The sequence below is a fragment of the Schistocerca gregaria genome, chromosome 8, assembly GCF_023897955.1.
Source record: "Schistocerca gregaria isolate iqSchGreg1 chromosome 8, iqSchGreg1.2, whole genome shotgun sequence".
Lineage (NCBI taxonomy): Eukaryota > Metazoa > Arthropoda > Insecta > Orthoptera > Acrididae > Schistocerca > Schistocerca gregaria.
In genome coordinates, this window is record NC_064927.1 from 493,757,305 (window position 1) to 493,774,895 (window position 17,591).

The following is a 17,591-nucleotide window of genomic DNA, read 5'->3' on the forward strand; positions in this document are numbered from 1 at the left end:
TTGATAAAATTTTTGTGCTCGTGCAGACTAAGATCACGCCTTCGTCAAAGATGCTTATTGAAACGGACATGGTACAGGGTAATTGACTGACTTCTCGATTGTTTTCAGCAGTTTGGACAGAGCTCTTTAACATCCACACAAATGACCGCAACCTTCAAGAGCACAACAGGAATTTTGTTCACGCAGATCATGTAGCGTTGGCAACTTCTGTTACGCCCTTCGAAAGAGTCTGCCTGAAATGTTTCAAAGAAGGTGGGTTTTATTACAATAATAATCAACATAGCCCAAAGCCAAATAAACTCAACTGCTTGCTTAACATCTAAACATAGTCACGTCGTAAACCCATAGTCTCAAGGCAAGGAAAACAATTTAATGTTACTCTATCTTCTTCCTCTCGCTTCTTTGTCCCGTTTCGGCGCAGAGGCGCCATGATTATTAAAGTATTTGGCGTGGTTTTAGTTTAAGGGTGGCCGAATGCCCTTCCTGTCGCCACTCCATTACCTATGGGAGGGGATGTGTGCACCCCAACTGTCTGTGTGTAGCGTTATTTACGTGAAAGTGAGCGAAAGTTTCCTAAACGTTTGAGAATCGTGTGATTGAGGTGGGACGTGGGTATCTGCCCGGTATTCACACATTGGGATGTGGGAAACACCCTAAAAAAACAGATCCAGGCTGGTTGGCATACCGAACCACCTCGTTAATTTGCCGGGCGTATTCTACCCGGGCGGACGCATCCCCCTGTCCCGGAAGCGGTGGTTTAACACGCACGGTTATCTGGGCGGACAGTTTGATACTATACTACACTGAAGAGCGAAAGAAACTGGTACACCTGCCTAAAATCACACAGAGCCCCCGCGATCACGCGGAAGTGCTGCAACACGACTTGGCATCGCGCGACTAATGTCTGAACTAGTGCTGGAGGAAACTGACACCATGAATCCTGCAGGGCTCTCCATAAATCCGTAAGAGTTCGAGGGGGTGCAGATCTCTCCTGAACAGCACGTTGCAAGGCATTCCAGATATGCTCAGTAAAGATCACGTCTGGGGAGTTTAGTGTCCAGCAGAAGTGTTTAAACTAAGAGTGCTCCTGGAGCCACTCTGCAGCTATTCCGGACGTTTGGGGTGTCGCACTGCCCTGCCGAAATTGCCAAAGTCCGTCGGAATGCACAACGGACACGAATGGATGCAGGTGACCAGACACGATGCTTACGTTCGTGTCACCTGTCAGAATCGTATCTAGACGTATCAGAGGTCCCACATCACTCCTACTGCACATGCCCCACACCATTACAGAGCCTCCACCAGCTTGAACAGTCCCCTGCTGAGATGCAAGGTGTATGGATTCACGAGGTTGTCTCCATACCCGCACATATCCGTCCGCTCGATACAATTTGAAACGAGCCTCATCCGACAAGGCAACATGTTTCCAGTCGCCAACAGTCCAATGTCGATGTTCATGGACCCAGGCAACACGTAAAGCTTTCTGTCGTGCAGTCATCAAGGGTACACGGGTGGGCACTCGTCTCCGAAAGCCAATATCGATGATGTTTCGTTGAATGGTTGGCACGTTGGCACTTGCTGGTGGCCCAGCACTGAAATCTGCAACAACTTGCGGAAGGGTTGCACTTCTGTCACGCTGAACGATTCTCTTCAGTCGTTGTTGGTCCCGTTCTTGCAGGATTTTTTCCGGCCGCAGCGACGTCGCAAATTTGATGTTTTATCGAAATTCTTGATATTCACGGTACACTCGTGAAACGGTCGTACGGAAAAATCCTCACTTCGTCGTTACCTGTCCCACAGCTTGTGCGCCGACTGTAGCACCACGTTCAAACTCACTTAAATTTTGACTATCTGCCATTGTAGCAAGAGTAACCGGTCGTTGCCGACCGCAGCGCCGTATTCTGCCTGTTTACATACCTCTGTATTTGAGTGCGCATGCCTATACGAGTTTGTTTGGCGCTTCAGTGTATTACTTAAGAAGTCTTCGTGCCATTGACGTACCTGGGAACCTATTCCATATGTTCGTAGTTCGTTAACAGTCTTCAATGGGACACATGTCAAATGCTTTCTGGAAATCTAGAAATATGGAATCTGCCTGTTGCTCTTCCTCTATAGTTCGCAGTATGTCGTGTGAGATAAAGGGAAGCTGAATTTCGCACGAACGATGCTTTTTAAAATCATGCTAATTCGTAGACATAGCCTTCTCGACCTTAAGAAAATTTATTATGTTCGAACTGAGAATATGTTGAAGCTTTCTTCAGCAAATCGATGTTAGCGATATTGATCTGCAATATTCCGGATGCGTTCTTTTATCCTTCTTATACACAGGAGTCACCTGCGCCTTTTTCCAGTCGCTTGGTACTATGCACTGGGCTAGTGATGACAAATGTACGCTAAGTAAGGGGGCAATACCGTAGAGTGCTCGCTGTGAAGCCGCACAGCGATTCCATACGGATCTGGTGATTTATTTGCTTTCAAATCTTTCAGTTGTTTCTCTATGCCAGGGATGATTATTCCTATGCCGTCCACAGGGGAATCTGTTCGATGGTCAAAGGACGGTATGTTTGTACGATTTTTCTGCGTGAAAGGTTTCTTGCACTTGAAATTTAAAACCGGCTTTTGGTATCTTCAACTGGCAAACCAGACGAGTCAACAGGTGACGGGGTGGAAGCCTCAGACCAGTCAGCGATTTTACATACGTCCAGAATTTCCTCGGGTTCTCTGCCAGATCCTTTGCTTAGGTATGACAGTGGCAGTAGTCGTATCGTACGCTCACCCTATTTAGAAGTGTGGCTGTCATTTTGAAAAAAATATTTTTCGGTATGATAAATTACGAAAAATCTTAATTAGTGACTTAATTATTTAGTGAAGTTCACCGTATTTTTCATAGAAGATGAGTTCGACGAAGGTATAACATCAAAATTCGGAATCTCACAAGCATAAGAGGCAAAACAAAATTAGGATGGTGGTTACCTTTTATGTTAATTATTCCGTAAATTAATTACTTTTGTGAAATGCGAAACTTGTATGGTAATTTATTTAAATATGTGGATTAGCTCCCTAGATGTTTCTCATGACGAAATATACAATCATTTTCAATTAGTCATATCTTTTGATTAACGCATTTTCGAGTAAAACTAAATGCAACATTAATTGGCACGTTGAATATATTATATGGAATAACAGAATAAAGTGGGGGAAAGTTTAGTTAATGTTTTGAAATCTTTGATTAGCTACCGCACGCATATTACTTAGAAAACGCACAAAAAATGAGAAAAATTTGGTTGTTATCACGAATTGAAGTCCTCCATTTTCTACGCATCGAGGTCGCGGGTCTCCCTGCAGTAGCCACGCCAGCGTGTGACGCCCCGCAGGCTGTGCAGCGGTGGCGGCGGCGGCGGCGGCTCGCCTGCTCCCCGTGACGTAGCGCGGCCGCCAAGCCCGGCCAGAAATAGCGGCGCCCCGCGGCAGGGCGCGCTCGCCACCCACCCACCAGTCAGTCCCCAGCAGACGCGCTACCTGCCCGCCCAGCGACCGGCAGCCTCCTCGGCTGCAGCCACATCGCCGACGCAACCGGCCGCCCACGCCGACGCCGCTCGTCGACAGAGTGCCAGAGACGCCCGACATCCCCTATCAGCTGCACGCGTAAGTCCACCACACTGTCACACGAATGCTCTCACGGTGGCTCTCGTTCGTTAAAGCCCCGAGGTTTCTTGTGGCTCCCAGCCTGACGCGAGTCTTTCGGTTTGACGCCACTCTGGCGGCTTGCGTGTCAATGTCGACGCTTTTCCCATTTGGGTACCTTCTCACTTGCCCCACGAAGTGGATCCCATTCCTTACGTTTCCAATAAATAAAAATTTAAGACGGTTACCTTGAATCAAAAGCGAAACCTCAGCGTTACTAGCCAGTAACGCTAACCATTAGACCGTCGCGGCAGCCTAATGGCCCCGCACAGCACCCGCCGTGTCAAAACGTACGCCTCGGACTGACAAACGATAGGCCACGCGCTTAAGACTGCACAACGCCCCCCTGTCCCAGGCGAGTTACACCAAACACTGCCGGACGCGTCCGGTGACCACTTATCTCTCTGGCACGCGCCACTGTTTGCCGGCAACAGTTCTGTTGCAGACTCTAGTGCCTACCTCATTCAATAACCGTCACCTCCCCGCGACTGATCTGTAATTCCCTTCACCTCTACCCATTTTCGTCAACGGTTACAACAGTCATTACTAGGACACCCGTACTGCCAGATTAGACCTCGAGGCATTTCCCGATGGCTCAGATGACACTGCTCTTAATAATTTCCAGGATCAGTAAAAATTATTGCATTTTTCAGCTGATGGATAGTACGAGCAGGGATGGCAACAAACTGATTTTGACCTCTTTCACACTGACTGACAAAATGGATATGTATGTCGTACTCCGATGTAGAATGGATGAAAATGACTACGCGGATTTACGGTTTGTCCGTTTCTTTCACTGAGTTGTTGTTGTTGTTGTGGTGGTCTTCAGTCCTGAGACTGGTTTGATGCAGCTCTCCATGCTACCCTATCCTGTGCAAGCTTCTTCATCTCCCAGTACTTACTGCAAACTACATCCTTCTGAATCTGTTTAGCGTATTCATCTCTTGGTCTCCCTCTACGATTTTTACCCTCCACGCTAACCTCCAGTGCTAAATTTGTGATCCCTTGATGCCTCAGAACATGTCCTACTAACCGGTCCCTTCTTTTTCTCAAGTTGAGCCACAAACTCCTCTTCTCCCCAATTCTATTCAATACCTCCTCATTAGTTATGTGATATACCCATCTAATCTTCAGCATTCTTTTGCAGCACCACATTTCGAAAGCTTCTATTCTCTTCCTGTCCAACTAGTTATCGTCCATGTTTCACTCCCATACATGGCTACACTCCATACAAATACTTTCAGAAACGACTTCCTGACACTTAAATCCATACTCGATGTTAACAAATTTCTCTTCTTCAGAAATGCTTTCCTTGCCGTTGCCATTCTACATTTTATATCTTCTCTACTTCGACCATCATCAGTTATTTTGCTCCCCAAATAGCAAAATTCTCGTAATATCATAGCTTACGATAAGTCACAGCACGCCGAACTATACCTGTTTCTCTGTCTTACATCAATACAACAATTTACTAACGTCGCCTTCAGACTGCTAGAATCGAAGTAAGTTCTGTAGTCCTCGCGCATAATCAAAACCATCTTAACCAAGCGTTACAGTTAGTTATGATGATCAATGATGCCTTTAACAATTCCATACCTCCCTGCACTCTTAGAGATAACACACTTGTACTGGACGAACTTGAGCCGCATCTTGTTTCTAGGAATATCGACTGCACTGTTTCTCACCTCTCACAATCATTTGACATTCTAAACCTAACTTGTGAATTCCTAGATGAACTCAAGTCCTATATCACGTATTCCTACGTATATTCTGCTCAAAAATAGGAGAATCGTAACCACACTAACTGTACCCCACACACCACATGCGGAACCAGAATTAAATTGAACGCACCTAGTAGACTCACTTTATACCCTTATGTCGTAGTGAACACTACTCAACTTCCACTATTCAAATCATAGAATGGTTCTTGAACCTTAATGGACCATCCTCACAAGCACACGATATACTGGACTGATGTTTGCTGATAAAAAAAAAATGTTCAAATGTGTGTGAATTCCTAAGGTATCAAACTGCTGAGGTCATCGGTCCCTAGACTCACACGCTACTTAAACTAACTGATGCTAAGAACACACACACACACACACACACACACACACACACACACACACACACACACACACACACACACACACACACACCCATGCCCGAGGGAGGAATCGAACCTCCAGCGGGAGGGGCCGCACAATCCGTGGCATGGCGCCTTAGATCACGCGGCCACTCCGCGCGTCATAGTTGCTGGTAAGTCAATGTTAACTTCCTTTATTTGTCTCGTCTCATTTACGATGTTTGATTTTTATCGTGGAATTCACGGAGAGTTTTGTTGCATCCCGGATTTTGTGAAAACATTTTGAGAACCACTAATACTGAATAACGTGAACGCATAGTAAAAAGCCAGGATCACGAGAAAATTATGGACATCGATGCGCATTCACGTTTATTTCAGCGTTCGGGTTCGAGAAGAGGGATATTCTGAATGGGTCTAATATACCACGAAGCAATACACTAGTACTGTCAAGAACGTAATATTTAACATTCCCGAGTAGAGGATACAATATTGACATAGCAACGTATTTAACGAGACAGCTTGGCACCGAACGCAACAAGAGTATTACTGCGACAGTATTTTACCGCAGCAGTAAGTGTCAAATACAACATTCCATATTTTGGCAGCCTGCCTGGCTTGGAAGCACCAAGCTGCCATTCGCAGTGATGCATCCAATATCCAATAATTTTGTGTTGGCAAGACAGGTTTTTCTTTTTTTCAATTACAACAACTGTGTATCATAGGATGTATAACAGTCAAAAAATCAGCCCCGTGATGGATTTCTTCAGTATTAATTTAGACACTATATTGTAGTTCATATAACAGCATTCACTTTGGAGTTTCCCAGCACATCAGCACAGAAAAATCTGAATACGAATTATGTCCACTCATAATGAACCGTGGGATGACTAGCACTACATCAATAATCTCGCATTACATCACTAGTCACTCGAAATAATTATTTCTCACATTAGAAAGCAGTACAAACTGTCGTGCACAGTACAGTATATTTTTAAAAAATGCAATTATTTCTTACCCGGAGGACACTAGTAACTTCTGTTCCGCACATGATGTTTGTGATCGCTTCAATACAGCGATGCTTTCGTTTCTTATTTTCAAGAATTAGAAATGCAAAATTTTGTCACACCCATTAATCAACTAACGCTTCATTTCTGTGTTCAGAGGGGAGTGTTTAGAAACCAATGCACGTTGAGCAACGAGCAGCGGCGTTGGTTGACATACGACTGTGTCACCTACTTAAAGACCTCGTTTGTTCCCCACAGCGGACTACAACACACCGATAAAATTGCCTCATGCTGTAGTAACCAGTGTGCCGCAATCGCAAGGAGCATTCAGTGTTAACGAACAACACAAATTCAACAGTATATGGAAGGCGGCTCCCCTCTGGCGACGTTAGCACAACGTGATTTTTGAACTTCCAATAGCGAAATCAAGCTATATAGCAATGGCCCAACTAGCAGGATGCAGGCAAATCTGGTTTTGAGATGACAATGTCGTAAATGGACAACATAATAATATGGGAAATGCTGGGACTCAACGATTATTTTCTGCCTTTCGAAGGCTATCAAGCATGACAACTGTTCGCCAGCGTTTTTAACAAACTCCAAGGAGACACAATTAAGACTTGCAGGATCTCCATGTACTTCAAATACGAAGTTTCTTTCATTTATACACCATTTTCGCTTGTTTTCCGAGGTTTCTCAAATACAATGCTTCAACAACTGTAAAAACTCACTCAACGGTAGACTGACCGTTTGCAGCAACCATTCGTTTTGCTAGCATTCTGAAACAACATGTGAAAATTTATACTCTTCTTTTTTCAATACATTCCTCAATTTTCTTCCTGATGTAGGTGTAAACATTTAGAAAAGGAAATAGGGGAAATATATATTGTGGAACACAGATGTTTTATTATCGTTATTGTTATTACTATTATTAATTTTGAGTTACTTTTTTTTACCAAATCCCTACTGTACATTATCCAAGTAACCATTCAATGCGTAGAATGTATTTCCCAACAGATAGCTTTTTAGCTGCCGCTCTGAATACGTTTAAGCAATTTCTTTAATCTCCTTTTGAAATCTACTATACAGTTGTATTCCTTGGCCTAAAACACTGTTTTTAGCTTTATGTTTATTCTATCTAGGTAATTGTAAATTCAACAAAGATCTTGCTCCATCGTCATGGACAGAGCTGTCTGTGCAGTAATTATCAATGTTATTTTTGATTTGTACAACTGATTGGTGAACATAATCATTCAGTACATCTGAAATCACCAGATCGTTACAATGAGCTCGACTAATATTTTTGTTTATTATCCTTATGGCCCTTTTCTCCAGTTTGGAAATTATTTTCATATTTTGTGCATTTGTCCCCCTAGAAAAGAATGGTATACCAAAAGAACTGAGTGTAAAAATGAATAGTATGTAACTAAAAGACAATGGCTGATGTATAGTGATGACAGGATTGTAACGACATAACTTGCTGATGACATTCTGTTTGCAAGTATCATTGTGTGGTCACCCCACTTCAATTGAGAATCGATATTCATTCCTCGAAATTTGTTACACAGTCTATAGAGGTGCCATCTACAAATGCGAATCCATTTGGTACAAGTGTGTAATAATGTGGATTTTAACATCTAGGCCAACCACTCATTTGCGACTGTTCGTGAAATCCGCCCTTTGGTGACGGAGTCATTCCATAACCGATGTGTGAACTTCCTCCTGGCTGTAAAATCTCTTTCCCTTTAGATGTTCTTTCAGCTTGCCGACAAGATGGAAATCGCGTGGTGCACGACGGACCAGCGTCACCCACGTATGTGCGATCTCGGCCAAACTGCTGGCGTCGTTTTACTACGCCTGGGCGCGACAGTTCGTTTGGTCCACATAGCACTAAAATTTCACGGTGAATCTGAGTGCACCTTACACGTTTTGCCCTCAAGAATAGTACTGCCCCGCGTACATAAACTCTGGAGTGCGTTTGCAGTTGTCGCGCCATTTCGCTCCCACACGTTGATGAAGGATACCCGGAACGTGTACTACCTTCTGAAAAATGTGCCACTCTAGTTGCGTCATGGTCTTAGCTTAGAGTGAGATGGTCATGCGCAACTTACATTCTGAAGTCCCTACGTAGCAATAGTACGGGCCGCACAGTGACTATAATGAGGCTGGATGGTGCATGCAACAGCCAGACACGAAGAAGTACTGACCAGGCTCTTTGTAACAGCCCTGGAGTGATTTGCACAAAAAAACATACAATGGGTGCACAACTTTCTTTCACAGCTCCGACACACTGCCGTGGAACCAAAACCGTAAGCCCAGTTTTGTTTGACCTGATTTTGAGCATGTCTTGCTTGCATATCGGAACATTGCTTCTATCAGGGTGGTTCGCTAAGTACTCGTCTTTGACGAGAGATGATTTTCTACCGCCTTCTGTTATATCAGTGGTTCCCAAATGGGCGTAATTACGCCTGAGGGGTAAAATGGAACTTTCTAGGGGACAAAAATGGAAGAGTTCGAGTGTTTTGGTCACAAAACTACATTATTTTCAAAAGATCATTACTATTATCACTATTTCGAAAGACTGTAATTTATTCCTTATTTACCATTAGATACATGTTTTCCAGATACTAGCTGTAACGTGTGACCCAATGTTGCAGAGGTTACAGCTTGTCAAACGAATGTATGAATGTCTTCCACTCGTGGTCCACTCACTACGGCATATTTTGGACTACGCACCTATGAAAGTAAAATTGAAACTTATACATTACATACGATTCAATACGTTATGAAAATACTTTCTCCCAGTTGTTCATAGTTCCCACAATAGACCAGAAATTGCTTTATTATTCACTTCGAAAAAATGAACGAAGTAATTGACAGCATAATACAACAGTTAATATGTCATGGCTATTGCCATTTTGTAGGGCGTATACTGATTATTATTCTATTGTTATTATTTTTGTAATTAGTGACGGTGGTCAGACTCAAAGCATTGGCGCCTGAAGCCTTCCAATTTCTGTCAGTTCAGAATAAGAAGTCCAGCAATCAAGTAATATACAAACAGTAGGCCAAGGTATAATACATACTTTTTAATTTGGCTGACTTTGAACGGGAGTGCACGGTTTAGGTCAAGCAAATGTCGCTAGGGGAGGAGTTTTGTAACAAATGTCTACCCTCAACGTGGATACTGAGGTTTTTGTTTTCCGAGAAGTAGCTGCAGGTAGCACTCGCTATGCACTCAGAATTTCATCAACATTATGTAAAGAAGATGTTGGAAATAAGCAGTACCGATTGTATCATGGTTTAATAAAACACCTACAAAAACTAAATATTTATCTTTCGTCATTTTAACAATGAAAGTGTTTAAAGAAAATTATTTTTCATTTTAGTTACATGACGGGGGCGTGGGGCGCAGTGTAATAGGTAATATCTTATTGAAGTTAGGGGTAATGGTATCAGAAAATTTCGGAGTTACTGTGTCAGATGACACCAAAACAAATACGTTACTGATTCATATTTTAGTTTGGGTTTAGTAGCCTTATCAGTGAAGTTGTGTTTCGCGGGTTTAGCCGAAATGGAAAAACGTCGGGCTTCATTGATTTTTATTATACTGAGGAAAACGTGCTACGAGATAACAGCAAAATTGCATGCTGTCTATAGCAGCCACTCACTATCAAACGACAACAGTTACATATTCCTTCAACTAATATAAACGTCATCCAAAAACTGTTTTTGTTCAGGACATCCAGCAGGCGTAGTTACTTGAGAAACCATTCCGCACAAGAAATAGTCCTGGATGATCATCGATCGATAGGACGCAAAGTAACAGAGGCCATAGCTCTGTTGATGGATGATTTTTTTATATGATAAGTTGGCAACTGACAAATTCCTGAAGAGGGGCAAGCAGCCTTTGCAGTAGTTGCAGGGCTACATTCTGTACCATTGATCTGGCCTTGTAACAACAGTCAACATATAAGTCTAGAAGCATCTATAACTGGAGGGAAGATAAATACCGTCTACAAAAAAATTAAAGAGGCCTTTGTAGAAAAGAGAAGCCGCTGTATGAATATCAAGAGCTCAGATGGTAAACCCGTACTCAGCAAACAAGGGAAAGTTCAGAGTTTGAAGGAGTATAAAGAACGGCTCTACGAGGGAAATGAAATTGGAGGCAATATTACTGAAAGGGAAGAGGAAATAGGTTAGGCTGAGATGGCAGATACGATCTGCGAGAAAATCTGACACAATACTGAAAGACCTATGCCGAAACAAGGGAGCTGGAGCAGATGACATTCCGTCAGAACTACTGATATCTTGAGAGAATCTGCCTTGACTAAACTGTTCCACTTGATATGCAAGATGTACACGGCCCACTTACATTAATGTGCCCACCGTGTATGTTTGGCATCAACGTGCAATATCCACTGACGGCCGACAGGTGGCAGCGGTAGCAGTGGGGGTGGGAAGGGGGGAAACAGTGCATTCGTTGTCAACATGTGGAAAACGACTGAGTTATCTGGCATTCCAAAGGGCATGATCATTGAATTTCGGACCAAGGATGGTCGCATTTTCCGAACGTCTACGTTTGAAAAACTGCTAGCATGTCGCCTTCGTTAAAGTATATCGCATATGGCAAAATGACGATACTCAAAACCAGCGCCGAGGAAGCTGTGGTTCACCATGGGCCATAGATGTTACGGGTGTTAGACGGCTGCGGTGACGTGTACGTGCGAACAGACGTGAAACTGTTCACCAACTGACCGCCCACATGAACCTAACAACAGTGTCTCTTCAATGGCCGTTCACCGAACGTTGCTGCGTATGGATATCCCCAAGAGGTGCCAGAGTGCCTGTTTCATACACCCATGCCGACTGATGTTCATCGGCGACAAAGGGTGGAATTCACACGCCAATACCTTAACTGGACGTCCACTGAGTGGCGACATGTTGCTTTTCAGATGAATTACGTTTTACGCTGCACAGGACACATGGAGGCAAACACCCTGCAGCAGATACGGCCGGGGGAATGTTTTCGTGGCGTTCTCTGGGTGATGTTGTGATTCTGGAAAGCACAATGGATCAACACAAGTACGCATCTATCTCTGGGGACCTGTCTACTATTGCAAGCTGTTTGTTCATCCTCGGATCGATGGGATCTGTCGGCAGGGCAGGACAATACAAAGTACCACACAGCTCGCGCTGTACGTGCGTGATTCGCAGGGCACCAGGATGAGTATACCGTACACCCCGGGCCACCATACTTCTTGGATTTAAACCCAATCGAGAATCTGTGGGACCGCCTCGATCGCGCCATGGATCCTCAACTAAGAAACCTATCGTAGCTGGCCACGGCACTGAAGTCGGCAGGGCTACGTGTCCCTGTCGGTACCTTGCAGAAGCCCAATGACACACTTCCTGCACATCTCGCAACGGCCCGCACTGAGAAAGGTGGCTTTTGGCAGGTGATAACATTAATGTGACTGGACCGTGAATGAGACAAGTGAAATATCTTCATACTTCAAAAAGAATGTAATAATACCAATTCCAAAGAAAGTAGGTGCTGAGAGGTGTTAAAACTAGCAAACTATGAGTTTAAAAAGTCACAGCTGCAAAATATTACCAAGAATTCTTTACAGAAGAATGGAAAAACTGGTAGAAACCGCCCTACAGGAAGAACATTTTGGGTTCCGGAGAAATGTAGGAACAGGCGAGGCAATACTGACCTTACGACTTATCTTAGAAGATAGTTTAAAGAAAGGTAAACCTACGTTTATAGCATTTCTAGACTCAGAGAAAGATTTCGACTATCTTGACTGGAATAGTCTTTCAAATTCTGAAGATTGCACGGGCAAAATACAGGGAGCGAAAGGCTATTTACTATTTGTACAGAAACCAGACGGAGATTGCAAGAGTATTGCGGCATGAAAGTGAATCAGTGATTGAGAGGGGAGTGAGACAGAGGTTTAGCCTATCCCCGACATTATTCAATCGGTATATTGAGCAAGCAGTAAAGGAAACCAAAGAAAAATGTGAGAAAGTATTAAAGTTCAGGGAGAAGAAATACAAACTCAGGTTTTCCAATGACGTTGTAATTATGTCTAAGACAGCAAAGGACTAGATACAAACTGCAGTTGAGCTAACTGGACAGTGTCTCGAAAGGACGACATAAGATGAACATTAACGATAGCAAAACATCGTTACTTAAATGCAGCCGAATTAAATTAAGGGAAGCTGAGGGAAGTAATATCAGGAAATAAGACAGTTAAAGTAGTAGATGGTTTTTGCTCTAGCTGATGATGGCTCACATAGAGAGGATATAAAATGTAGACTGAGAATAGTAAGAGAAGGATTGCTGAATCAGAGAAATTTGTTAACATCGAAAATAAATCTAAGACTTAGGAAGTTTTTCCGATCTGGAGTGTAGCTATGTACGGAAGTGAAACATGGACGATAAACGGTTTAGACATGAAGAGACCAGAAGATTTTGAAATGTGGTGCTATAGAAGAATGCTGAAAACGGGATGGGTAGTTTCCGTAATTAACGAGGAGATACTGAATATAACTAGGAAGAACATAAATTTGTGGCGTAGCCTGACTAAAAGAGGGGATCGCTTGATAGAATACATTAACAGATATCAAGAAATCGTCATTTAGTTTGTGATCACGGGGTCCCGACTTCGATTCCCGGCCGGGTTGGAGATTTCTCTGCCCGAGGAGTGGGTGTTTGTGTTGTCGCAGTCATTTCATCATCATTATCATCACTCGTGATAGTGGCTAGATTAGATTGTGTAAAAAAATTGGACTACGTAAAAACTGGGACTTTGTACGGTCGCTGATGACCGCGCAGTTGAGCGCCCCACGAACCAAACATCATCATTATCTTCGTTTAGTATTGGAGGGAAATGTGTATAGGAAAAATTGTAAAGAGAGATGAATATAGTAAGCAGGTTTAAATGGATGTGGGTTGCAGCAGTTTTTCGGACTTGAAGAGGCTTGTACAGCATATAGTATCGCCGACAGCTACATCAAACAGGTCCTATGACTACAACCCAGTACTACAACAACAACGACAACGCGTAAGCCGTTCCCTGAACTCTTCCAAGCCAAGGAAACAGAATTAGAAATCTCCTGTCAGATTAAAACGGCATGTCAGACCGTGACTCAATCCCAGAACGTTGTCTTTCGATGAAAATGCTTTAATTGACTGAGATATCTCTTTTCTTTAACTGACAGTCTTTTATTGTGCTGAGAAACAATGAACTACAGCGTTACACAAATTCTGATACAAAGCTTACCTATCAAACAGTCCTCCACATTATTTATTTCCAGACACGATTCTCAAAGCGCCCCCACACTTTACTTTGCCCCTGACCTCCTTTCTACTTTACCAACCTGCTGGGCTAGCACCTCTGGAAAAGTTCCGGCATGCAGGTCACGCGACTGATTGTCTCAACGTCACTAATTTTATGCTGTACTAAAAACACACACACACACACACACACACACACACACACACACACACACACACACACACACACACACACACACACACACCCTTATTGGATATTATAACTCTTTACCAATCCCGAGAATACACTTGCGTCTCACACTACAACATTATGATTGGTATATGTAGAAGCGTTCCAGTGTTTCGTTGTACCAATAAAGACCTCTCGACATAATTATGTCCCTTCCAGTGGGAAAAAGTGATGAGGAGTAGAGGACAATGGTAGTAAGCGATTGATTGTGAAATCCAAAATGGAAGGTACAGAGAGAACAAAGCGATGAAATAGTGACATTCCAAACAAGAAGAAACTAGCACCACTTCCAGATTCATAAACCCAATGTAAAAATTCGTGGATTCCCGTATCAAGGTAAATTTTTATTTGTGTATTTATGTACATATTACATACTACATACGAGAGAAACATTCTGTATTTTAGACATATATAGAAATGATTAAATGAAGCCAATACTTCGAATACTGTGTGTGTGTGTGTGTGTGTGTGTGTGTGTGAGAGAGAGAGAGAGAGAGAGAGAGAGAGAGAGAGAGAGAGAGAGAGAGAGAGAGAGAGAGAGAGAGAGAGAGAGAGGGGAGGGGTAGTGTAAGTGTAGCGGGTAGGAACGATGCTGTTTATCTCACTGCACCGATTGATTGTTCCATGTCCAAGACTTCCTTGGTGTGCATTCTTGTTTAATCTCGATTTGAGGAAGTTTAGTGGTAGAATATAAACTTCTTTCACTCAGAAGGAAAGCATCTGCTGTTGTGAAACTTCCTGACTTACTAAAAGCACTGCCCACAAACACACAGGGTTTGGATTCAAGTTCCAGTCTGGTAAACAGTTCTAATTCTTCATAAATATTCCCCTGAACTCAGCCTTCAAAAAAATCACTGTCTGAGACATGTTGTGATATATATGTAAGTAGAGTGTATGTGTGAAACAACAGGCCTCACAAGTATCAGCACTTCAGGGCTTAAAATGTCTTGTCCAACAGGAGTGGAGTTGGGGGCAAAAATGTGTTTTTTCCAGACTCTGGGCTATAGGCATAAGGGCTGCCCTGCATGACAGGTGGCTTGTATAGGGATAATGTTGGCCTGCCCCTCCTTTGCAGTGCAGCATACGCATCAGGTGCACAAAACAGTTTTCAAGCCCCCAACGTGTAGGTTGCCTGCACAACAGATGGGTTGAGTGGGAGCAGTATCAGTCTGCCCAATCGACCTCCTTTGCAGGGGCTACATTTGCAGATGGACACTGTTCATCAGAGAGATGGAGGGGGCAGATGAACAGCGAGAGAGGGAGAGGATAAGCTGGACAGAGAAATGGAGAGGAGCAGATGCACAGGGAGAGAGGTGGAGGATGAGATGGACAGAAAGTATAGGGAGGAGAAAGAGAAGATAGATAGATAGAGGAGGGGAGGAAGTGTGTTGTGCAGGTAGCATTGACATGGCTTGCAGGGGCTACACCTGTGGATGAGCATGGCTGAACAGAGAGAGAGGAGTAGCGAGAGAAGGGGAGAATTAACTGGACAGACGAATGGGAGAGGAGAAGATGGACTGAATGAGGGGGTGGAGGAGAAAAGGGGATGGATACAGTTGGGCAGGGTTGGGACACACAGAGAGCAGTGTAAGAAGAGATATGCACTAAGAATGAGGATGCAACAATGGCAGGGTGAAGGGGTAGAAGACTTGTGGGCAGGTGGAAAAGGAAGAGGAGCAGGCAAACAGAGGGAGGGGAAGAGGATAAGAAGAGATGGAAGGGGAAAGAAAATGTGGCCAGAGAGAGGACCAGAGGAAATGGACAAAGAGAGGGGAGGAGGAGATGGAGAAAAAATGTGAGGGGGAAGATTGAGATATACTGGGTGATTCAAAAGTAGAAGAGCACTGTTCGTGGGTGTAATGTATGCATCAAAATAAGAATAAAAAGTTATATAAAATTTCATATGAAACTGCTTTATTTCCATGTTATGATGCATATTACCACTTGTGGTAGGCACTAAATCACGGGTCAGTACAGGCTTTGGCTGTGACTTGTTGATTTGCACATAGGCTGATGTTGCTTTGTACACCCCTCTACACTGCTCGATTGATTCTGGTACGAAATCCCGTTATCTACCTGACTGTCAAGTGGTCTGTTGTTCTCTATTGTGCTATGGTAGAGTAGCGGCACCAGACCTACTGCGTACGTTCATTCTGTTGGTAGTTTATACACTGCAGTCATTTAGCACGGAACGTTTGCAGTGATATACTGGACAGTCATTTCCTTGGACTGCATTTTATTCCACAGCACCTAACTGATAAGAGTATCGACAGTTTTTGGAACGTGAATTGGATGGTCTGCTCCCCGATGTCCCACTCGCCATATGAACCAGTTTATTGTTTATGCTTGACAGTGCCCTGCACAACTCAGTTGGTAGACGAGGGAGTATCTCAGGGTCATTTAACCTGATAAATGGATAGGACGTACAGATCCAGTTGCTTGGCCCACTGGGTCTCCCCATCTGGACTTCTACCTTCGGGCTGTTTCAAGGAGCTTGTGCATGGTGTAACTGAGAATATAGCATAGCTACAGGAGCGAGATGAAAATGTCTGTGCAATTGTGCAGAATGAGATGAACAGACACTGTAACATTCCAAGAGCGGTAAGACGTCGAATATGTCACTGTCTTGCTCTACATGGACATCATTTTTAACATGTTATTGACTAAATTAGAGTACATAGTTTTGTTGCAGTTTTAGTCCTCTCATGTTATTACTTTCTGAGAAGAATTACTTTTGTGTTGTTTGTGTTGCACTTGTGCTTCTTACTCTACTGCAAAGCTCTGAAATAAATTTCAGACAAAAATTTATTTAACATTTTATATTTATTTTGATAAGTACATTACACCCACAAAGTATATCCAGTCACTCTTGAATCACACAGTAGAGGAAGAGGTGGTGGTGAGCAGGGAGATGCGAGGGAGGAAGAGGTGAACACAAAGTGGGAGGAGGAAGAGATGTTCGCAGTATATGTGTCAAAGTCATACATAAGTGATGCTGTGGGAAAAGGGTAGTGTGTGTGTGTGTGTGTGTGTGTGTGTGTGTGTGTGTGTGTGTGTGTGTGTGTCAAGCAGGGCTATTTTGTGTGCACGTCTGGGATCCCCTCCAAAACTCTTGGAGCAATTTCAACCAAATTTGGCTCAGAAGCAGCAGGGCTCACGAGTAGAGCATGGCCGTCTAGCTCCAATGGAGCAGAGATACAGACAAAAACATATTTTTCCAGCCCCTGACATATAGGCTGCCCTAAACAAGGCCTTTTGCGTGGGAACGGTGTTAGCCTGTCA

At 43.5% G+C, this 17,591-nt stretch overlaps 2 protein-coding genes across 6 annotated transcripts in view; one reads left to right on the plus strand and one right to left on the minus strand.

The window, feature by feature from the left end:
• Positions 1-17,591, minus strand: part of LOC126284460 (trichoplein keratin filament-binding protein) — a 713,651-nt gene that overhangs the window by 501,079 nt on the left and 194,981 nt on the right. The window lies entirely within an intron of this gene.
• Positions 3,500-17,591, plus strand: part of LOC126284459 (serine/arginine repetitive matrix protein 1) — a 177,076-nt gene continuing 162,984 nt past the window's right edge. For both annotated transcript variants that reach the window (XM_049983381.1, XM_049983382.1), the window contains exon 1: positions 3,500-3,645. The gene's annotated coding sequence lies outside the window, so the exon portion shown is untranslated. The remainder of the gene's footprint in view (positions 3,646-17,591) is intronic.